General features: G+C 37.0%; 1 protein-coding gene and 1 non-coding gene across 4 annotated transcripts in view; one reads left to right on the forward strand and one right to left on the reverse strand.

Moving 5' to 3' along the window:
* The window catches only part of Diaph2 (diaphanous related formin 2), an 870804-nt gene that overhangs the window by 377805 nt on the left and 467394 nt on the right, over nucleotides 1–25605 (reverse strand). The gene's annotated exons all lie outside the window — the stretch shown is intronic.
* Nucleotides 7726–7828, forward strand: LOC114092397 (U6 spliceosomal RNA). The gene has a single exon (XR_003582704.2). It is a non-coding gene; the product is annotated as a U6 spliceosomal RNA (small nuclear RNA).

A 25605-nucleotide genomic window follows, 5' to 3' on the forward strand; every position in this document is an offset into this window, starting at 1 on the left:
ATAATAAATCCTACTTGCATTTTCCCCCTTTTTGGCTAGGCAAACAACATTTTTTAAGTGGCTTCTTCTTATTTTTTCTTCATTTACTTGAGGTTTCAATTTTCTACCATTATCTGTTGAACGTGGCAATTTTTTAAAATATTTTTTTAGTTATAGGTGGACACAATACCTTTATTTTATTTTTATGTGGGGCTGAGGATCGAACGCAGTGCCTCATGCATGCTAGGCAAGCACTCTACCTCTGACCACAACACCAGCCCGGACATGGCAATTTTTAATGAACATAATGTCATATATACACAGGTATTACAATAGTTATTTTATTTATTTTTATTTTTTTTTCTATTTTTTAATTTTTTATTGTGGGTTGTTCAAAACATTACAAATTTCTTGACATATCATATTCCACACTTTGATTCAAGTGGGTTATGAACTCCCACCTACACCCCATACACAGATTGCAGAATCACATCAGTTACACATCCATTGATTTACAAATTGCCATACTAGTGTCTGTTGTGCTCCACTGCCTTTCCCATCCTCCACCCTCCCCCCTCCCCACCTCTCCCCTCCCCTCCCCTCCTCTCTCTCTACCCCCTCCACTGTATAACCCTGAGGGTCTCCTTCCATTACCATGCAATTTCCCTTCTCTAAACCACCTCTCATCCCTGTTAAATGTTAATCTTCTTCTCCTGCTCTTCGTCCCTACTCTGTTCTTAGTTACTCTCCTTATATCAAAGAAGACATTTGTTTTTTAGGGATTGGCTAGCTTCACTTAGCAAAATCTGCTCTAATGCCATCCATTTCCCTGTAAATTCTATGATTTTGTCATTTTTTAATGCAGAGTAATACTCCATTGTGTATAAATGCCACATTTTTTTTATCCATTCGTCTATTGAAGGGCATCTAGGTTGGTTCCACAGTCTTGCTATTGTGACCTGTGCTGCTATGAACATCGATGTAGCAGTGTCCCTGTAGCATGCTCTTTTTAGGTCTTTAGGGAATAGACCAAGAAGGGGAATAGCTGGGTCAAATGGTGGCTCCATTCCCAGCTTTCCAAGAAATCTCCATACTGCTTTCCAAATTGGCTGCACCAATTTGCAGTCCCACCAGCAATGTACAAGTGTACCCTTTTCCCCACATCCTCGCCAGCACTTGTTGTTGTTTGACTTCCTAATGGCTGCCAATCTTACTGGAGTGAGATGGTATCTTAGGGTGGTTTTGATTTGCATTTCTCTGACAGCTAGAGATGTTGAGCATTTTTTCATGTACTTGTTGATTGACTGTATGTCCTCCTCTGAGAAGTGTCTGTTCAGGTCCTTGGCCCATTTGTTGATTGGGTTGTTTGTTCTCTTATTGTCTAATTTTTTGAGTTCTTTGTATACTCTGGATATTAGGGCTCTATCTGAAGTGTGAGGAGTAAAGATTTGTTCCCAGGGTGTAGGCTCCCTATTTACCTCTCTTATTGTTTCTTTTGCTGAAAAAAAAACTTTTTAGTTTGAGTAAGTCCCATTTGTTGATTCTAGTTATTAACTTTTGTGCTATGGGTGTCCTATTGAGGAATTTGGAGCCCGACCCCACTGACTGTAGATCGTAGCCAACTTTTTCTTCTATCAGATGGCGTGTCTCTGATTTGATATCAAGCTCCTTGATCCATTTTGAATTCACTTTTGTGCATGGCGACAGAAAGGGATTCAGTTTCATTTTGTTGCATATGGATTTCCAGTTTTCCCAGCACCATTTGTTGAAGATTCTATCCTTCCTCCATTGCATGCTTTTAGCCCCTTTATCAAATATAAGATAGTTGTAGTTTTGTGGATTGGTTTCTGTGTCCTCTATTCTGTACCATTGGTCCACCCGCCTGTTTTGGTACCAGTACCATGCTGTTTTTGTTACTATTGCTCTGTAGTATAGTTTGAAGTCTGGTATCGCTATACCGCCTGATTCACACTTCCTGCTTAGCATTGTTTTTGCTATTCTGGGTCTTTTATTTTTCCATATGAATTTCATGATTGCTTTCTCTATTTCTACAAGAAATACTGTTGGGATTTTGATTGGCATTGCATTAAACCTATAGAGAACTTTTGGTAATATCGCCATTTTGATGATGTTAGTTCTGCCTATCCATGAACAGGGTATATTTTTCCATCTTCTAAGATCTTCTTCTATTTCTCTCTTTAGGGTTCTGTAGTTTTCATTGTATAAGTCTTTCACCTCTTTTGTTAGGTTGATTCCCAAGTATTTTATTTTTTTTGAAGATATTTTGAATGGAGTGGTTGTCCTCATTTCCATTTCAGAGGATTTGTCGCTGATATACAGGAATGCCTTTGATTTATGCGTGTTGATTTTATATCCTGCCACTTTGCTGAATTCATTTATTAGCTCTAATAGTTTCTTTGTAGACCCTTTTGGGTCTGCTAGGTATAGAATCATATCATCTGCAAATAGTGATAATTTAAGTTCTTCTTTTCCTATTTTTATGCCTTTAATTTCTTTCGTCTGTCTAATTGCTCTGGCCAATGTTTCGAGAACTATGTTGAACAGAAGTGGAGAGAGAGGGCATCCCTGTCTTGTTCCAGATTTTAGAGGGAATGCCTTCAGTTTTTCTCCATTCAGAATGATGCTAGCCTGAGGCTTAGCATAGATTGCTTTTACAATATTGAGGTATGTTCCTGTTATCCCTAGTTTTTCTAGAGCTTTGAACATAAAGGGATGCTGTACTTTGTCGAATGCTTTTTCCGCATCTATCGAGATGATCATATGGTTCTTATTTTTAAGTCTATTGATGTGGTGAATAACATTTATTGATTTCCGTATATTGAACCAGCCTTGCATCCCAGGGATGAATCCTACTTGATCATGGTGTACAATTTTTTTGATATGTTTTTGTATCCGATTCGCCAGAATTTTATTGAGGATTTTTGCATCTAGGTTCATTAGAGATATTGGTCTGTAGTTTTCTTTCTTTGAAGTGTCTTTGTCTGGTTTAGGTATCAGGGTGATGTTGGCCTCATAGAATGAATTTGGAAGTTCTCCCTCCTTTTCTATTTCCTGAAGTAGCTTGAAAAGTATTGGTATTAGTTCTTCTTTAAAGGTTTTGTAAAATTCTGCTGTATACCCATCCGAACCTGGGCTTTTCTTAGTTGGTAGTCTTTTTATGGTTTCTTCTATTTCCTCAATTGATATTGGTCTGTTTAGGTTTTCTATATCCTCCTGACTCAATCTGGGCAGATCATATGACTTAAGAAATTTATCTATGCCTTCACTATCTTCTAATTTATTGGAATATAAGGATTCAAAATAGTTTTTGATTATCTTCTGTATTTCTGAAGTGTCTGTTGTGATATTGCCTTTTTCATCCCATATGCTAGTAATTTGAGTTCTCTCTCTTCTTCTCTTCGCTAGCATGGCTAAGGGTCTGTCGATTTTGTTTATTTTTTCAAAGAACCAACTTTTAGTTTTGTCAATTTTTTCAATTGTTTCTTTTGTTTCGATTTCATTAATTTCAGCTCTGATTTTAATTATTTCTTGCCTTCTACTTCTTTTGCTGTTGTTTTGCTCTTCTTTTTCAAGGATTTTGAGATGAAGTATGAGATCATTTATTTGTTGGTTTTTTCTTTTTTTAAGGAATGAACTCCAAGCAATGAATTTTCCTCTTAGAACTGCTTTCAATGTGTCCCATAGATTCTGATATGTTGTGTCTGTGTTTTCATTTATCTCTAAGAATTTTTTAATTTCCTTCTTGATGTCTTCTATAACCCATTGATCATTCAGTAACCTATTGTTCATTCTCCAAGTGATGTATGCTTTTTCCTTCCTTCTTTTATCGTTGATTTTCAGTTTCATTCCATTATGATCAGATAAGATGCATGGTATTATCTCTACTCCTTTATATTGTCTATTAGTTGCCCTGTGACATAATATATGATCTATTTTTGAGAAGGATCCATGTGCTGCTGAGAAAAAAGTGTAACTGCTTGATGTTGGGTGGTATACTCTATATATGTCAATTAGGTCTAGGTTATTAATAGTGTTATTGAGTTCTATAGTTTCCTTATTCAACTTTTGTTTGGAAGATCTGTCCAGTGGCGAGAGAGGTGTGTTGAAGTCTCCCATGATTATGGTATAGTGTTCTATTAGACTCTTGAACTTGAGAAGAGTTTGTTTGACGAACATAGCTGCACCATTGTTTGGGGCATAAATATTTATGATTGTTACGTCTTGTTGGTGTATGGTTCCCTTAAGCAGTATGTAGTGTCCCTCTTTATCCCTTTTTATTAACTTTGGCTTGAAATCTATTTTATTTGATATGAGTATGGACACTCCTGCTTGTTTCCGAAGTCCATATGAGTGATATGATTTTTCCCAACCTTTCACCTTCAGCCTATGTATGTCTTTTCCTTTCAAATGCGTCTCCTGTAGGCAGCATATTGTTGGGTCTTGTTTTGTGATCCATTCTACTAGCCTGTGTCTCTTAATTGGTGAGTTTTAGCCATTAACATTTAGGGTTATTATTGAGATATGGGTTGTTCTTCCAGCCATATTTGTTTATTTCTGTTACTAAACATGGTTTGTTTTCCTCTTTGATTATTCCCCCCCCCTTTACTGTCCTACCTCCCACTGTTGGTTTTCATTGTTATTTTCCATATCCTCTTCCTGTAATGCTTTGGTGAGGATGTTTTGAAGAGATGGTTTTCTAGCTGCGAATTCTTTAAACTTTTGTTTATCGTGGAAGGTTTTAATTTCATCCTCCATCCTGAAGCTTAATTTCGCTGGATACACAATTCTTGGTTAGAACCCATTTTCTTTCAGTGTTTGAAATATGTTATTCCAGGATCTTCTAGCTTTCAGAGTCTGTGTTGAAAGATCAGCTGTTATCCTGATTGGCTTACCCCTAAATGTAATCTGCTTCCTTTCTCTTGTAGCTTTTAAAATTCTCTCCTTATTCTGTATGTTGGGCATCTTCATTATAATGTGTCTAGGTGTGGATCTCTTATGATTTTGCACATTCGGCGTCCTGTAGGCTTCTAGGATTTGGGATTCTGTCTCATTCTTCAAGTCTGGGAAGTTTTCTTGTATTATTTCATTGAATAGATTGCTCATTCCTTTGGTTTGGAGCTCTGTACCTTCCTGTATCCCAATGACTCTTAAGTTTGGTCTCTTAATGTTATCCCATATTTCTTGGATGTTCTGCTCATGGTTTCTTAACAGTCTTGCTGAGCTGTCTATGTTCTTTTCCAGTTGAAATACTTTGTCTTCATTGTCTGATGTTCTATCTTCTAAGTGTTCTACTCTGCTGGTAGTATTCTCCATTGAGTTTTTAAGTTGGTTTATTGCTTCCTGCATTTCTAGGATTTCTGATTGTTTGTTTTTTATAACCTCTATCTCCCTGTATAGTTGATCCTTTGCTTCCTGGATTTGTTTGCGTAATTCGTTGTCGAAGTGATCTTTCATTGTCTGATTTTGCTGTTTAATGTCTTCCTTGATACTCCAGATCATCTGAAGCATGTATATCCTGAATTCTTTATCTGACATTCCATCTGCTGCAGCTGTTACCTCTTCTAAAGTTGCGTTGACCTGCATTGCTTGTGGTCCTTTCTTTCCTTGTCTTTTCATATTGCTTGCATATCTTTCCTGTAGGCGCGGGCGGCGGCTCTGCTCTCTCCTTATTCCAATTGGGGTTTCGTGGCTACCACGCCGGCAGGTCACTGGGCCTGTTCTGGGAGCTGGCGGCGGCTCTGTTCTGCCCCTACTCCAATTGGGGTGACGAGTGTACCATGCCGGCAGGCCACCGGGCCTGATCCGCCGGTCGGTTGCAGGTTTGCCTACCCTGCAGGCGCGGGCGGCGGCTCTACTCTGCCCCTACTGCAAATGGGGTGACGTGTCTGTCGTACCGGCAGGCCACTGGGCCTGTCCCGCTGGTCGGTCGCAGATCTGCCCACCTTTCGGGCACGGGTGGAGGCTCTGCTCTGTCCCTACTCCAATTGGGGTGTCGTGACTACCCCGCCTGCAGGACGCTGGGCCTGTTCCTGGCACGGGCGGCGACTCTGCTCTGCCACTGCTCCAATTAGGGTGGTGTTTGTACCACGCCGGCAGGCTCCTGGGCCTGATCCGCCGGTCTGTTGTAGGTCTGCCTACCTTGGAGGCGCGGGCGGCGGATCTGCCCTGCCCCTCCTACCACGCCTGCGGACCCCTGGGCCTGATCTGCAGGTTGATCACTGGTCTGCTCACCCTGTGGGCACGGGTGGCGGTTCCGCTCCGTCCCCACTCCAATTGGGGTCACGTGACCACCACACCGGCAGGGCCTGATCCGGGCATTGGAGAAGGATCTGCTCTGCCCCTACTCCAGTTGGGGTGACGTGTGTACCACACTGGCAGGCCACTGGGCCTGACCCGCCAGGCTGTCACAGGTCTGTTTACCTTGCAAGCGCGAACGGCGGCTCTGCCCTGCCCCTCCTACCACGCCCATGTATCACTGGGTCGCGGGTCTGCCCACCTTGCGGGTGCGTGTGGCGGCTCCGCTCCGCCCCCTCTCCAATTGGGGTAACGCCGTCACCACGCTGGCGAGCCACTGGGCCTGCTCTGGGCGCTGGCGGCGGCCCGGCTCCTCCCCTCTGGCTCGACGACAAATTGAGGAGACTCGGGTGACTGTACCTCACTCCCCCTACCAGGAGACCAACTGCTTATGTCACCGCTGGTATTGATGAAGTTCTCTCCTCCGCCGCTTTCTGCTGACATCAGATCTCTGCCATGTTGGTATCCTATGCGAATGGCAGCATTTCGTTCCCCTTGCCGGGCAACCAAAGCACCGGGTGAGTCCTGACCGGCCCTCAGCAGGACCCGGACCGAGAAGCAGTTTCCGCGGGCTCCTAGCCCCGGGCCAGGGAAGTTCCGGGAGCCGGAACTCGGCCGCTCCGTGCTCGGTGTAAGCTCCTATAAGTGGAAGCTCCAAGAAGCAGTCCCCGCGGGCTCAGTTCCGGGAGCCGGAATTTGGCTGCTTAGTGCTTGGTTTATGCTCTGATAGGAGCAGGGTCCAAGAAGCAGCATCCGCAGGCTCCGCAGCCCTGGGCCAGGGCGGTTCCGGGACGGTTCCGGGAGCCGGAACTCGGCCGCCCCGCGCTCGGTGTTTGCTCTGATAAGATCAGGTTCTAAGAAGCACCCAGGCGCTGAACCCTAGCAATCTGTCTGCAAGCCGCAGGCGAATTTCAGCCTGAAATTACCTGTTCTATGGCTGAATGAGCTGCAGTCAGTCGAAAACAGGGATGGTGACGTCAGTTTACCAACATGGTGGCTGCTGGCCTCCTCTGTGGTCTGACCGGTGTGGAGAACCGAGATGGACCGCTTCCTTCCCCCGTCTCGAACCCAGAATTCAGCCCTGAGTACGGTGCTTGCACGGCTGGCAGAAACTGCGGCGCTGTAACCCTGTGTCTCTATCCCAGCGCGCGCTGCAGACTCTAGCCGCGGGGCGATTTGCTGAATAAGCAGTGTTACCCTACGTGCGACAAACCTCTCGCGTTTGAGTCCCCGTAGCTGATCCTCGTGCGATGGAAATCCTTCCTCCAGGTTCCAGAGCACCCCACTATTGCTGGAAATTCCTAACAAGATATCCTTTAGCCGTCCTGACTTGTCATACTCCCACACAGTGAAGCAGCACACGGGGGCAATGCACTCCCCTCGCCGCCATCTTCCTTCTCCCTACAATAGTTATTTTAAATATCATTTATAGTGCTAAATTTGATAGCCCATTCACTATAACTGGAGTGATAGAAAACTAACATGGCCTCTGTGTAAGGCTGACATGCAAATTTGCCAAGTGTTCTATATTTTATCATTACACATTATATACTTGTATTGAACAATTGTTTTTACCCCATAACATGTACAATTATTATGTCAATTAAAAAGCAAAAAAACCCATATTTTGATAAAAATATAATTTAACTTACTATCCATTCCTGAGATAAACCACATCTGAGGTTCCCAGGCATTATATAGCACAGAAGAATAGGAAGGGAGGGAGTAAGGGAGGAATCCTGACAAAAATTTCACAGACTTGTCTCCTTTCTCAGAAAGTTCTTTCTGGTTAATATGGTGCTTGGAACCACATCGTTCTTCTATTCTTCTAAATACCACTGTTACAAAACTTCTAGTTAACCACAATTATTCATTACCTTAGGTTCACATATGGCTTTTTGTAAGCCATCCTTTGCCTGGCCTTCTCCTATTCAACAGAGTAATATCTTCATTCATCTCTTGAACTTGCTTATATACCTGAATTATTTACCCAGCTTTTCTCTTCCTATATGTACCTAATTTTAAATTCTTCCATACCCCTTCTTCCTTATTTTTAGCTAAAACAGCTGCCTTGGCTCAGTGAAGAAAGAGTAATTTTGCCAAGTCCTCTGGCTGTTCTTTACCTTTCTTCATTTCTTAGCTTTCCACTGGCACCCTGTCCACACATGCTCATATATATCCATGAAATCCAAAATTGGATTACTAGCAAATGTAAATGATGGTGGCAATCTCAAAGCAAAAAATGCAAAATGCAAGAGTTACAAAGATTTTACACCACTCAACAGAGAAAATGCTTGCCATGTCACATGGTGTGGCATAAATGTGCTTCTATTACCATAGTAAAATGTATTGAAATTATGTTTCTAATGTATGCACATATGACTGTAATTAAAATGCTCTGTAGCACTGTAAATCCAAAGTAATTTAGAGAACAACCTCCGTTGTTTTTACTGGAAAACCAACATCTGTCTGTTATTAAAGTTATGCAGAGCAAAGAACTCAATTAATTTCATTCCTATGGTGGTTAAACTATGCACTCATTATTGAACAGTCTGAAGTTAAAATCAATTAAAACAATATAACAAACTTCCAGTAATTTTTCAACAACTAAGTTTATCTAACTCCCCCTTGCCTTTCATCCAAAGAACTACTAACTAAACAGGCTAGTCTATTGCCTCAGCTTCCTCCACTGCTGCATACATTATGTAAACTCTTCCAATCTACCTTTTACATTCTCTAGAACCTCTTCTGCTCAATGTGACCAATAACTAATACTAGCACCAAACTTAAAAACCTGATAGCAGTTTATACTTTTCAACTTCTTCTTGGAAGTTGATGGTGTTGTTTTACTCCATACTATTCTAAAAAATGCTTTCTTCCCTAGGCTCCTAAGAGGTAGCACCAGTTTTGTTTATCCTCACCCTTTTTCTAACACTCTCTTTGCAAGTTCCTCTCAACTCCCATCCTAGATGTAGGCATTATTCTCTATGATTTTATCTGTAGCCTTTCTTGTGCTCCAAAAACTATGTGAATTCACCAGTTATCTTTTTGGCAACTTCCAAATATCTCTCTGGAGGTAGGAACTTTGGCTGCCTAAAATCTCTACCCAGAGTATGCCAGCACTATTTTAAACCCATTCTTAGTTTTCACCCTGTCCTCACAGTCCACTCCATATTATTCATAACTTTCTTTTTTCTAAAAAGAACAACAAATTTCAACAATCTTGGCTCAAATCTTTATACTTGACTTTTTTACTACCTTATCTCATATATTTTGTCAACTGCTGGTTCTGCTACCAAACTAAGTATACTTAATTCACATTGCTACAAAGAAGTAATTCTCCATGTCTCACAAGAACAATAATAATAGCTAATTAACTGTTTTTCAATTCTTAACCATTCCTCACCATTCCTCTTATACATTTTCAAAACTGGGGCCAAAATAAGTGGCAAATGATGATCATATTCTCTGTTAAAGACTGGAAATTCCTATTATATGAATTCCACATCACCATGAATTAAGTTACAGTTCTAAAAATATGTATGAACAAAGATCATAAGCATGTGGGTACAGTGGGGTTTCAGACAGGATGAGGTCATTTCTGGTAACACTCACCTTTAGAAAAGGCATATATTTCATTCTAGAAACAAACAGAGCACACACCTAGCATAGGTAAACAAGCAAAGAAAGGACATAGCTTCTGTTGGTCTATATTCAAGGGTCATAATATCAAGAATTAACTATCCTGTATAATTAGAGGGGTTTTGTTATTGTTGCTTTTGTGTGTTACTACTGGGAATTGAACTCAGGGGTGCTTTACCACTAAGCTATATCCCTAGACATTTTTAGTTTTTGTTTTGAGACAGGGTTGCTGAGGCTGGCTTGCAATCCTCATGCTTCAGCCCCATGAGCCACTGAGATTGCAGGTATGCATCATCACACATGGATTCTGGATGATAATTATCAAATGATACTCAAAATGTGGAAGCAGAACAAAAGACTGGAAAGAGGGCGTCAAGGTGATGCCTTTACCTTTCATGGTTCTCCAGTGGAATGGGTCAGGTCTTGGAGCCTATGTTACTCCAGTATTAGTAAACCATTTTGTTTAGGTTTCTAATACCTCAACCTCTTTCTTCTTTAGCAAATGTACGGATATAAATACCAATCTCTCTCAATTGTGTCACAAAAATGAAGAACCCTTAGCCCTGTCCCATGCTTGTGTGTACAAAAAGGTCTTCATGAAGTTATATAATATCATACTAAAACCAAGAAGTAGCATGGATTATGCAAAATGACCAATGCCAAATTATTGGCAATTCTTTACTAGAGAAAACCAGTTGGGTGATAAAGTAATGAAATATTTTTATTTTATAATGACTTTAGGCAAATTCTCTCTTGATACCACTGCGGGAGAGGAAAAGGAAGATGCACTAGAAAACAGTACAGCTGGGTAGATTTTAATTTGGTTTAAAATTAAACTTGAAGACTATTAATTATTAGATTGGTGTCAACCCAAGAGGAGGTTTCTTCTAGTAGTCAGAGGCATGTCTTCTTGTTCCTATCTTTTTCAATATATTGATGAGTTAGAAGAAGTTGTTTGACAGTACACATGTTTCATTTGTGAATAACACAATACCCAAAGGAATTGTTAATATGCTAGGTGGCAGAATTGGGATTCAAAATTTGGAATAGGTAGCAACAATGAATTTAAACCAAAGAAAATTAAATTTAATAAGGGTAGACACAAATCTTACAGTTAGTTTAAAAAAAAAATCAGACAATAGCTGTGACATGCCTGTAATCTCAATGGCTTGGGAAGTTGAGGAGGATGATTTTAAGTTGAAAACCAGCCTTAGCAACTTAGCCAGGCCCTAAGAAACTCAAAGAGACCCTGTCTCTAAATAAAATATTAAAAACGGCTAAGGATGTGGTAAGTGGTTAAGCACCCCTGGGTTTAATACCTGGTACACCCCTATAAAAAATAAAATAAATATTAATTACATAGGTCTAGGATTTGGGAGACTAAGTTGCGTGCAGTTTTTATTTTTCTTAAGGGAAACAGAACAAAACAAAAAGAAATAAGGTTTTTAAATAGCCACACAGTCAACATGCGACCCAAAGCAAGACACAATTACCATAAAAGCTATAAATGATAGTCTGTCATAGATAATCTAGAATGGGAACCTATATTTTCTAAAGAATTGACATTTTACCCTCTAATGTATATATAATGTATTGCTCAAACATTAAGGTAAAATCTTATTTGAAGTATTAGGTTAAATAATACATACCATTTTAGGAGGGGCATTTACAAATCATAACAAGTGAGAACAGGAGCAACTGATATTCTGGAGAGGTGAATAATTAAGGAATGGTTGACAAAGCTACACATACATGCTATGTATAAAAGTACTTTGGAAAAGCAAACAAAATGGACAGAGTTTCAAATATCTGAATAACTATTATGAGGAAGAGGTAAGACTCAGATTCTGTACTGTTTTCCACAATGGAAATGAATGGAGAGCTTACAGGAAGACGGATTTATATTAAATACAAAGAATGTATTTATAAGGGAGTAGACACCCACATAAAGTAAGGAATTCCATGGCACCAGACACTGATCTCTCAAGGGTGTTACAGAAAGTAGTGATGCTTTAGAAAAAGAGATTAAATTAGATGATCCTCTAAGGTCTCTCCAGGAATTAAGATTTCAAGATTCTATGAAACAATTATTAAACGAAACCATGGGAGAACCACAACTTCAATGTTTTCTACTGGTTTGTAATCTGCTACTTACTTTGGGTGTTGCACAGACAAAATTCCTGACTGCCCTAATATTTTGAGTTCATTTGACAATTATGATTGGTCTTATCATATCATATATTTTTAACCCAATTCCTGAGCCATATATTCTTTACCCAAATTGCCCCAGGTAACATAGGTATATTTATAAAATGGCTAGCTGAATTTAGAATTTTAGCTTATGACTACAGAGTAGGCATTTTCTCATGTGAAGTAAGGGACAAAAATCTTCCTCAATAGACCATGAACTGAACAGTTAAGTTTTATATCCTATAACCATTTCCTCCATTACTCTTTGATGTTATGTATGTATACACGTGCATATCTATGAATGGCTGTATATATGCAATCATATGTGTGTATACAAATGTCTTTATATGTATATATATAAATTACATGACACAATAATAAAGATGAAGAGAAAGAAGAGAAGTAGTGACAACATAGTCATATAAGATATAATATATTGGAACAAAGACAAGGTACTAGCTATTTCCAAATTGAGAATTTGGAGGGAAGCCCTTATTAATGACAAAAAGACAAGAACAGAAAGAAAAAGAGGAAAACAAAAGCTCATAACTTTAGTAACAGATGACTCAATACAAAAAGTATAAACAGAGCTCCATGGAAATATGATTTACTCCAACATAATATTTTTCATGACAATCATCTAATTATTTGGCCACAATTAGAAATATTGCTTAAAGAGGCTGGGGTTGTAGCTCAAGGTAGAGTGCTTTCCTGCCATGTGTGAGGTACTGGGTTCAATCCTCAGCCCAATATAAAAATAAATAAATAAAATAAAGGTTAAAAAAAGGTTGGTTAAATAAAACCTCCAAAAATGGAAAAATTCACCTGGTATCAGGTTATAGCACTACAAATCAACAGAAGCTAGTCAGAACTTAATTGTGCATTGGTAAATTACATTTTGCTGCTCATTAGTATTGGAAGATTAGTACACTCAGTTCTATATCAGAGAGCCTACAAAATACAAATAATATCCATTTTCTTTCTCATTTTTTGTTGTTCATGCAGTGCATATTTATCTTAATGAGTACATGGCTTTTTAAATGATAGTTGTAAAACAAAATAGCACTATTTGCATTTCAGAATAATCAGTAATACCCAGCTTGAATTTTGTCCAGAACAAAAATGGTGCTAAAGAGAGTCTGTCTCATGCTGATCAGTTAAAAAATATGAAATTATAGTTTGAAAAATCTGCTGCAAAATTACAAAAATGCTTCTTTCATGTGATATTAAAATTTAGGATAGACCTAGTTTAATATTATGAAGGCAAAATAAACTATGTTTGCCTTTCATAAAGACTGCAATCTATACAAATCTGACCTCACTATATTATCACCCAGGACTTATTTATCCCCTTACAATCTGATTTCTGCCCTTCCCAATCTACCAAAATTGTTGTTGCAGCAACAGACATGTGACCTAGGCCAGAAAATCCAGTGACCTACTTTTTCATCCTCAGCCTATGTGCTTTCTCTTTAAACTTTTTTGTTGATTAACCCCCTCTTCTTGAAATCTCTTCCACAGGTTTTCTTTTTTAATATTTATTTTTTAGTTGTAGTTGAACACAATACCTTTATTTTATTTATTTATTTTTATGTAGTGCTGAGGATCTAACCCAGGGCCTTACACGTGTGAGGCAAGCACTCAATCACTGAGCCATAACTCCAGCCCTTCTTCCATAGGTTTTCTAAACATTGCTTAAGCACATTTTCCCCCACCCAACTTCTTTGACTTTTCCTTCCCTAGTGATTCTTATTTATATAATTAAATTGAACAGAGATGTTTCTTTGTCCTTTCCTTCTCACATTCTTTGCCTCAATGATCTTTTTTAAATCTCATCATTTTAATCATTACCTTTGTAGGGAAAGCTTCAAAATTAGAAAAGTATTGACACCCACTCCTCTCCTAATTCAAACACCATATGTTTAACTCCCCAGTAAGCAATTATACCTATATACTTGGTCTATATATCAAACCAGAGAAGTTAAAAAATAATTTCTCCCCCAACCAGAATCCTTCCTCCTTTTATTTTTTAAAAAAGGACAAAAACACATCCCTATTCAGAAAGTTGTTCAGGTTCAGGATTGTCTTTGATCTTTTTCTGTACATATAGAAAAATGAAATACTGTTCAGTCATACTTCACAATGTTGAACATACTTCACAATGTTCTTCTTTTTTAAAATAGTTTTTAGTTATACATGGACACAACATCTTTATTTTTTTATATTTATTTTTATGTGGTGCTGAGGATTGAACCCAGTGTCTCTAATGTGTGAGGCAAGCACTCTGCCACTAAGCCACAACCCCAGCCCTTCTTTAAGTTCTTCTTTTTGAACAATTACTATAAGCTAACAATTAGTTTCTCCTTCTTTAGTATTTTCTGCATCCATTTTGTTCATATCTTTCAGATTGTTCTTCTCCAAACCATTTCTAATATTCTTTTCCTCCTTAAAAATCATGCAGTGGCTCCCCTTCTGCCTTATAAATAAAATCTTAAATCCTTATCAGGACATTTGAGGCCATTCTGATGTGGTTTTCAAACTTCATTCTCAGTGCAACTTCTATTAATTCCATAATCATATCCTGCATTTTAGCCAAAAGGGACTACTCTCTTCCTCTCAAAGTTTACTCACCCTGTGTCTGGTTTTAACATGTTCTTTCTATACTAAAATTCCAACCTCTCTGTCCTTTATCATCCTTAGCCAACATGGGCCAAATCAAGATCTCAACCTACTGAAATCCCAAGTGATTCCATCACTCTGTTGGCCTTTCTCCTGGTCCAAAGCTAAAAGTTATCTCCAGCTTCAATAAACTCCAAAGGTGTTTCATATACTGCATTTCAGGGTCTATTTTTATTGTTAAGGATATTAATAAATGACAGCAAGTAATAAGAGGCAAAGCAAATGGTTGATTGATGACTTGTGGCATAAGAAAAGGGCTTATAAACTCTTTGTAACTATCTCGCAGAACATATCAACATATGATATTGTAAAAATTAAATTTACAGCACATTATTGGTCTTAATCTTTAAAGCACATTCAATGATAAAATTAACCTATTTGTAATACTTTACTTTATAAAAGACTACAATTGTTACATTGAACAAAACTAGAAACAGGATCCTTTTCATTATATACATAATACACACATTAGTAACCCCATCACCACCAATTACACCAATTTCCTAGATGTATGGTAGAGGCTGAGTTGATATAAAGCATTTAATAATCATCTTACTTTGCTTGGGCTGCTATAATGGAATAAGACATTGTAATTTATAGACAATAGAAAATTGTTCCTCACAGGTCTGGAGGAAGCTGAAAAGTCCAAAATCAAGACATTGAGAGGTTGAATGTCTGGTAAGGGTTCTTCCTGATTCCGAGATATCACCTTTTTGCTGTGTCCTCCAGAAGGAAAAAAAAAATACTGTATCCCTTACATGGCAGAGAAAAACAAAAGGAACTCACTAGAACCCTTTTATAAGGGACCTGATTCTATCCATAAGGGCTCTACATTCATTACTTAATACAAAATGTTCCATCTCTTAATACTATCCCATGGTGATTAAGTTTCAACACATGAGTTTTGAGGAACATTCAGATCATAGCAGTAGTGAAATAAGAGTGAACAGAAATGTAGTTGTGTCACAGGAAAAGATTGTTTAATCAATGTCCTGAAAAGCTCTGTGTATACTGGTCTTTAAAAATTAATAATAACCATCAATATGAAAACAGCCATGATTATTTTACATATCTTAGTTTAACCATCTTATATATTCTATTCACCATTCTCTGAGAAACCCCTAAACATTATCTAGACTTTTAAATTATATTAGGTTGATAACAATGCAGGGCAGATAAATACAGCTATTGGTAGAAAAGCAGAGCACAGAGTGTTTATGTCATTAGTCAAGGTAAGGAAGAGCATCAAGGTTTCCTTACTCGCAATCTAGGGCTTTAGTCAATAGACCAAGAAGAAAAGGCATTTAGCAATTGACTTAAAAAAACTTTTCTTTAAGGAAGATTTTCAGAGCTATAATAAAAAGGAATGTGGGAAAATAAACAAATTTATAAGCAAATTTCAAGTGCCAATCATTGATTCTACACAGTGTTTGAAAAAGCTGTAAATGAAGGAGTACTCATTGGGATTGGGAGATAGAAATAGGAAAGAAAACAGGAGAAAGAAATGGGGCATAAGGGAAGACTTTCATATAGGTATTTTGTTTTGAGGATAAATTCAGAACTTAGTTAAGTCAGGATGTTAGCAGAAGAATTCAAAGTCAGAAAAGTATAAAGAAATTCAATTTACAAAGTGGAGCAAGTTGGGAGGGAGCACAACCCAGTGCATAAAATACTGGAATGTGAAGAAAACTAGATTCTAATTCTATCTAAGCCATTTGCTATGTGCTATTTGACAAAATTATTAAAATCATAGGACCTCCGTTTCATTACTGGTAAAATGTGATAGGAGGAGACAGCATCTCAAAGTCACTACAGCACCAAGCATATGTGAAATTTTAATATACCAGGTCAGTTCCAGTTGGATAAAGGAGGACTGGAAATTGCTCAAAGCCTATAGTTATAGCTACATTTGATAGTGCTGTCAGATCCTAAGGAATAGATGGAATCTAGAATCTAAATTCACTTTTATTCAAGCAATCAAATTTTAAACAATAATCATGAATAGAAATATTTCTATGGTATAAGAAATCCTAAAAGTGAGAAAGAAAATGGGTGTTTAAGAGGAAAACTAAAGATAAAGAGGAGGGGGGAAGATGAGCAAAGGTTAAAAAAATAATCAAGTAGTCATAATGGATCATTACTAGGTGAAACTATAGGGGACCTGCCAACCATTCTTAAGAACAATGGATTCAGAGTAAGAAAAGAGATTCTTTTCTATTATGAATGGTAGAAGTAATTTGTTTTACTTACCATTTATGTTACTGTGACCAAAATGCACAGTAAGAGCAACTTAGAAGTGGGAAAGTTTATTTGGGGTTCACAGTTTTAGATGTCTCAGTTCACACATGGACAACTTCAGGAAGCACATCTGGGGGAAGAGACCAGGGCAGGTAAACTCCCCTCATGGTAGAGTCAGGAAGCAAAGGGAGAAAGGGACCATAGGGATGATAAATTCTTCCTGGGCATGCCCCTAGTGACTCACCTCTTTCATCCAGTCCCTACCTCCCTACAGTTACCAATCAATAACTCCATTCAAACTAGGATGAACTGATCATGTTACAGATCTCACAATTCAATCATTTATTGCATTAATAGGAGCTTTGGGGGATAACTCATATTCAAACAATAACATAAAAGAAAGAAACCCTCATTTTATGTTCCTTCTCTAATCAAGAGGTTCCTAATTTTATCTTTCAACTCCTAAGTCTTGGAGTGAAGGAAATTCACAGAACATAATAAAATATAGAAACTACTAAGCACTCTATTTGGTGACATCTGAACATAGCTTGTGAAGGATAACTCCACCAATTGTGGTATGAAGTAAACAAGTGATTCACAAATAAACACCAATGAAGATATGTTGTCAGTTAATTTACATAGTCATCATACACCTGGAAAGTAACCGACTTTTCACACATCTTAAGACTGTAAAAATATTTTTAGTTTGGCTGGCACTAATCTTTGCAGTCTTGTCAAATTCTCAAAATGAATTTACCAGAGCAAGTAGCATCTGGCTAAACTAATCACAGGCAGTTGTCAGCTAGTTTACTGTAAATTGTCAGTAGAAATGACCAAAGGAGGGGAGGAGTTTTAAAAGACTGTGCCTGCAACATAACAAACACTTTACTACAAATATAGTAATTAATCTCCATGCAGGCTGACATCAATGCTGCAGATAATATCATTTGCCATTCAAACCCTAGCGTACTGCCATTCTGGCTGCTAGCAGAATCAAGAAGGCAGTTGAAGTATTTTACTGAGAATGGAAGAATGCAGTCCTTTGAAAATTTTTCAGTTGTTCATGAATTTCTTAAAAGCAGAGTTCAGAAGACTTTAAAAATACTTCTCCTTTTTATTTAACAGGTCAAATAATATTTTATATTTTTCTATGTAAGGCAGTATAGAACTATGGCACCACCTATTGTGACGTTACTTAAATGCTGATATCAAATGACAGACTATTAGATACTGAAGGAACAGCACAGGGAATTTGCTATTCGAGGTAAGGGTAAGTGATTATTTTCTTCAACAGTTCCTTCTGAGACCATAATGCTATAAATGTCATTTGCAAAAAAGAAACCATAAACCTGTTACAAACTCTTTCTTAATATTTGGAAATAGGTTGCTAATGTCATGCATACCTGCCAGGTTGGTTGTAGGACTACTGGCATAAACATTCTTTCATCCAGGTGGTCAAAACTGTGATAATGGTTACTATAATTCTTTGGCTAGAAATCTTCAAAGAATTCAGAATAACTCCCTCCCTCCCTACCTTTGCCCCTCTCTCTGTCTCTCCCTTATTCCCTATCTCTCCCCTTCTATCCCTCCCTCCTTGCTTCTTTCCTTCTTTCTTTCCAGAAACACATGTTAGTGTAACAGGCTTATCAAACAGCACCAATACAGCCTTCTCTAAGTCATTATTCTCTAAGGAAAGAACAGCTCTAAGATGTTGTTTGCAAATGTCAGGTTAAACTGGTTAAGGCACTTCTCCTTAATAAATATTTTAAAGAGGTTGTTCTAATTTGAAGTTTAGAAAGCAGGATCAATCAAAAATAATTAAAATAGCACAATGGAATAAAGTATACTGCAGTTTTACTAACAGCTCTTTAAAACAGACACAAACTCTTAGAAATCTAACTCTAAGAATTAGATTTCTTAAGAACCCCACAGTCGATAATTTATTATTTAAAACTAATGTTTCAAGGGAAAGTAGATTTAGAAGCATAAAGGAATCAAATTATTTTATGAAAGTTCTTATAAATAATTTCCCCTTAATATCTACGACAACTAAAGATATATTAACCTAACCATCTCTCTAACCATCTCTCATAGTTCAGATAAAACATTTCTTAGTCACAATGATGAAGATAGACAGATGCAAATGGTGGGAACACGAGGTCAAGGGACTACTTCTATAAAATGGGCCAACTGTGCTGACTTCTACATGCTTTCTTTTCCAAGAAGCAACTTATCTGCAGCCCTGCCTGGCTCAGGTATACAGGATATGTCACATTCCTCAGCAAAACACCTGTTATCTAAAGGAGAAATACAGACTTGAAATAATGTTGATAAGAGGAACCCAAGTTACCCTAAAAGGGGAGGTTTTGTGACACTTTTTCATAGACTAGATCCTGAAACTCGGGGAGATAAGAGTAATTCCTCCTAAACAAAAAGTCTATAAGAATTTATGATTAAGAATCCAATTAGAACTAGCCAGCATGGGCCCAAGTGACCTAGAATTGTCACAGCAGTAGGGACTTGGAAATCTGTTCACATACTGCTGTCAAAATTCAAGAGGTGTAACTGGGTGGGACCCTCTGGAAAATTCTCTGGGATTCTCAATAAAAGTAGAGTACAGGCAAAGCATACTGTTCTGCTCTCTGTGAGGACCCACACTCTCCCTTGAGAGTGTTCCCTTTCCTTTTTCCTATCCCTTCAATAAACTCAAGCCTACTACTCTGAGTGATATGTCTGAAATCTTTCTGACTTAATCATAAGGATCAGGGTTTGAAGGGGATTCTTCATGCTGTCTCAGTTTCCCAGAAAGCCCTCATCCCTGTAACAACAAAGTAGTATCTTCATCCATAAATACATGGGCATGTACTCCTAAAACCCAAATACAATTTCTCTCATTTTTTTTTCTGTATTCTAAAGCTTTATTTTCTTTTGGGGGCTTCTCTTAGACTTAAATTTCAGTATACTGAAGTGGTTAAAAGTCTTGAGGCCTTTGACTATTTACAGAAACTTAGGCAAGCAAGATAATGTCTTTAAGTTCCAGATAAAAAGCTGATCATCAGAGTTCTAACATATTGTTTTGTTAAGGTCTTTGTCCTTAGCATGTATAAACATGAAAGAAAATAAAACGCATGTAGAATTTAATTGAATAGTCAAAATAAATACAGAAATAGATGAAAGTTCAATGGAAGAAACTTTACTTCCACTGTGGTATTCAGAGAAACCTACTTGGAGAGAATGGGAATTTAACTGAACTCTAAATTATGGATTGGATATAGACTTACAAAGTACTGAACACAGGAAAGCTCGGTAAAGAGAATATCATACAGAAAGGAGTAGAACTAAGCATTCTGTGAATAGTGAAGAGAAAGTATTTCAGTTCTCTGGGAGAACAGAGTCAATAATGAGAAGTGTAGAAGATGATTTAGAACCAGAGGACATGATCTTCAGATCAAAGTGTTTAGAATTTAATTGTTAAGTAGCAGCATAATTGGTTCTACACATATGCAATAAAATGGAGTACTATCATGTGTAATAAACTCTTCATATGAGCCCTCTTTTCATTATTTAAAATAATTTTAGATAGTTTATTTTTCCCCTTGAGTTTTCAAGCAGTGCACTCTTACTGAGAAGAAAATCAGAGGCTATATAAAAGCATTAAAATTATCTTACTTATTAGTGCTTGAAATACATACAATGCTTGAAAAGGAAGATGAGAGATGTTTCTGCAAATATTAATGATATCCAAGTCATTTGGCCTTTAGTAAAATCTAAACTGAGAGACTACACCTGATTGTCAGTTATGTTTCTAAGCAACATTAACATCATGTAAAGCACCATCTACATTGACCCTTTTGCTGGAAAACACAACAGAAAACTTCAGGAAAAAAATATGTTCTTAAATTCTGATGAACATTCCTCAGGATGGTATACAAACTGGAAAACTAGAGTTTAAGTAGTTTAAGGTAAAGAAAGAGAAAATGCTTACACTTTTTGTTTTTTCAAAAAATAGAGTCCTCTCCAAGATGATTCAAATTTACTTTTTAATTCTAGAAATGTATTTCAATCTTGATTCAGTAAAATATTAGTGTAACATACAAATAAACGTTCATCAGATACACAAACACACAGATAGGCTTGTGTTTGATTCTAGAATGCATACAATGTTTGTATTTATAAAGGACATATGGTATAACTTATATTGTATGTCCTACAATTCAAGAAAATATGGAGAGTGTCTGATTTAGATTTGCTATAAACAACTGCTATAATTCCACCTAGATCTTCTCTATGGATGGGACCTCAACCTGGCAGAGAATTTCCCTTCCCTCCTAACAATTACTTTTTTGTGGTTGGATATTTCTCTTCTTCCACAATGGGAGCAATTTTTTCCTAATCTCTCTCTTTATATGACATGGATTACAGACCCACCACCATCAGAGTAGTTTCTTCTTGACATATCTCAGTGGACTAATAGTCTAAATTACTGAGAATATACCAATGAAAAGACAACACTTACATTTTCAACACATTGCAATGTTTTCTAAAAAAATAAGGTTACAAACTGGACAATGACCTCAGCGTCTAATGATAGGATTTGGGCTGCACATAAACTATAATACATAATATAATGCTATATTAACATTAAAAATCATGAAGAATATCACTGAGAAGATAAAACATTGTATACCTGGTAATTGAAGAAAATCATAGTAAATTGGTCTGTCCTGTATTTTATTTTTTTTTGTTTTGAAAACCAATTTTAAAAATGCACAGGGAAAAAAATACCCAAGTGCTGTGAAACCAAAACATTAATACGGTTCCAGTTGAATGGTTGGATCATAGAAAATACCTATTTTCTTCTTTTTAAGTCTTTCCTTAATTCTCTACAATGGACACTATTACTTTTGTAATAAAGAAAAAGAAAAGTATTTAAAGAATGTGGTTAAAATCTAAGTGTTTAAAGAAAACACTTGTCATTATTAATTCTTCCCTTTTTCTTCTCTATTCGACCTCCTCCAATCTGGCTTTGATCCCCACCACTCCAACTCAATAGCACCTATGGAGTTCATGTTGTGAGATTTCATATTTAATTCACAGATTTAATTTTACTTGACCTCATTTTATATCATAAGTTTCATCAATTCTCTCCAATAAAGACTTTCTTCATGTGGCTTTTACTTAAATAAAATGTTGTTTCCCTGGTCATCATTCTGTCCCTTTTGTTGGTTCCTTTACAGGTCTCCCAGACCTCTAAACGTGATAATATCTCAGGTTGGACTCAAGGCCTCTTCCCTTTTATCATCTATCACTCTCTTCATAATTGCTATAGTTTGGATCTTAAATGTCCTTCAAAGGCCCTTGAATTAAAGGTTTTACCCTCAGCATGGTGCTAATAAGAGGCAATGGAAATATTAAGAGGTAGGGCCTAGTGGGATGTCTTTAGGCCACTGGGGGCATGCCTTCAAAGGGGATTATGGGACTTGTTAGTGGGGGTAACCACACATACACTGATAGGAGAATGGCTAAATAAATTTTGCTGCATATTCAACATATAGTATGGAATCCTATGTGAGAGGTGAATGGAATTCAGATATGAACTAATCTTATCAATCTCAGAAATACGATGATCAGTGAAAAAAAGGCTAATCACAGACTAATGCATATTTATGATTCCATTTCCCTAAAGGTTAAAACTGAGCAAAGTTAGACACTATATTGTTTAGAGATATGTAATATGTGGCAAAAGTAAAAAGAAAAAGAATGGGGTAATAGACACATAGTCCAGTACAGTGGTAACCTTCAGAGTCTGGGGAGGAAAGTAGGATATAAGAACAACACATAGTAGCCATGCATGGTGGCACATGCCTATAATCTCAGCAGCTCCTGAGGATGAGGAAGGAGGATCCCAAGTTAGAGGACTCTTTCACCAACAAAGTGAGACCATGTTTCAAAACAGAAAATAAAAGTAGCAAGTGGTTGAGTATTCCTGGGTTAAAAAAAAAAAAAAAAAACACATGGGGCAGTATAAGGATACATATGAACTTTTATTTCTTCATTTGAGTGACAGAAATATTTAAAGATTCACAGTATTAAGAATTTTTCACTTGACCATCTTGACATTTTACTGACCTCTCACTGATTTGCAGTATTCATATTACAAAGGCTAATCATGAATAATAAAATAATCTGAAAAAGAAGATAAGATAAATCTAGGTAGAGGATGATAGGAGAGGAAGATGAGGCAGGAAGGAAAAGGTAAAAAATGTAGGACATCATCAACAGGGAGATTATCTGTATGTTTGTGAATAAATGAGATGGTATGGAGGAGAGAGGGAAAGAGGAGAGGGTCCAAATAAAAGAAAAAGGAGTTACCTGCACAGAAATCCCAAGTAAACAAGGCTGACTTTATTTAAAATCATCATAAAATTGCAAAAGAAACACCTAAAAAGAAATCACATGACTTGAAGAATTAAAGCCCTTGACAAAGAAGGTTTCACTTCTAAAGTTCAGAAAGAAGGAAGTTTATAAATTTATTGAGGACGTCCTCTCTGTGAGGCACTCTGCTAGGTACTCATTTCTATCATGACCTAGCCACACCTGGTGTATCTTTGCAGCCTCTTCTTACACCACTTTCCCTTTTCCAAGTATTTCCTAGTTCACTTGCTTCTCAGGGGCTAGAATAGCTAAGCTCTTTCTGCCTAGAGGCTACTTTCCTTGTTATTCCCCCTCCCTGGAAATCCAAAATATCACACCCTTAGGGACATTCAACCCACCCAACCAAATCAGGAGCATCTGTCATATAATTTCACAGCACTCATCCCATTTCATGAGTACATATTTATGTATCTACTTGTTTGTTTTCTTCTTCCCTTTAAATGATAAACTCCAAGATGGCAGGAGTTATATCTATCTAATCCACTATGAGGCAGGAGAATAATGACTCAATAATATCAGCTGAATAAATTATTTGTTGGATAATAATCCATTGAATATTTATAACAATATTGTAGAAAAGATATTATCTATATGCTATAGAAGAAAAATATAAGGCACATGGGGATGAAAAACCTCATCTAACATCACATACATAGTTAGAAAACACACAAGGTGAGATTTAAATGTGTGTCTTTCCATCACAGAACTCATCACATCCTATTCCTATGCAGAACCTCTTCCGATTTTATTCCCCAAATCCAAAAAACCTTAAAGGGAAAAGTGTTATTTCTAATACAGCTTCTTCCTTGCCCACTTTTCAGTTTGAAAAATACGAATTCAAAGAAAATGATTGTTCCATTGTTTGGAAATAAACTGATTCTCAAAGTGTTCCATTAATATTGTAAGTATCAATATGTAATCCTGTCAATATAATTTTGAGTACTTGATATGTGGTATCTCTATTCAGTCAATCTATAATAAATTTTCAAATCATTTTCCCCATTCAATCATTATAAGTTGTTAACATTTGGGAAACACAGTAAGTAGGGTATCGGTAAATGGCTAAAGGCAGATAAAAGATAAAGAGCCTGAGCAAACTCTAGCTGCTGAAGAGTTTTTCTGATTTTTATTCTAAAGTTAAGTAAAGCAAAGTATAGAAGATTAAATGAAACAAATTTCAAAACCCAAAACAGTATCTGGTAAGTTCAACTTCAGTATACCCATACAGAAGAATTCTGGTCAGCCATGGAAATTATACATTAGAGAGATATTTAATGACAAGTTTGTGCTCTCTTGCATAGAAAAAAAAATAGGTACATTAAGTTGATAATCCCAATTTTGTAATGCATGTATCTGTGTGTGTTCATAAAGTAAAGATTAGATATATACACCAACATGTTACTAGTTATTTCCAGTTTGATAAATTATACCTACTTTCTTCTTTATTTTTTTATATAAAAATTGTACTGAGTAAGTAGCCTAAAATATTTTAGTAACTAGGGATATTAGTTAAATTTTATTATTTATTATTATTTTTTGTATTGCTGGGAATCAAATACAGGGTCTCGCATGTGCTAGGCAAGCACTCTATCACTGAGCTATAGTCCCAGCTAAATGTGAACTTTATAATAAAAATGTGTGATTAATTCAAAAGATTACATTTCTATTGTTTTTAAATCTGCTAGCTACCTACCTAAACAGTGGCTATGGATTCATATAAAATTTCAAACTGTTAGTTTAACCTTTCAATCCTGATGGCTTTCACTAATCTTTGGATATTATTTTGTTTTAATATTGATATATTTCTGAGTGTCTTTTAAAAGCCATTACTCAGTTGGGTAGACAAAAAGTATTTTGGCCTATGGCTCCAAGATAAATTCAGAGTTCTTGGCTATGAGGACTAATTAGATTTGGGGCAGAAAAGAAAGTTTTCTTTTAACAGAGTTAATCAGTTACACAGACAGACTTAATATTTATGAGACAGTTACTAAAATTAAGGAACCAGAATACATTATGGTATTGAAATATTTAATAAAATAAAAAAGTGATATATGTTTGGGAAGGGATGCATAAGTAGTTAGTGTTTGCCTAGCATGAGCATGTGTGAGGTCCTGGGTTCAATCCACA

This window comes from Marmota flaviventris, chromosome X (assembly GCF_047511675.1).
Source record: "Marmota flaviventris isolate mMarFla1 chromosome X, mMarFla1.hap1, whole genome shotgun sequence".
NCBI lineage: Eukaryota > Metazoa > Chordata > Mammalia > Rodentia > Sciuridae > Marmota > Marmota flaviventris.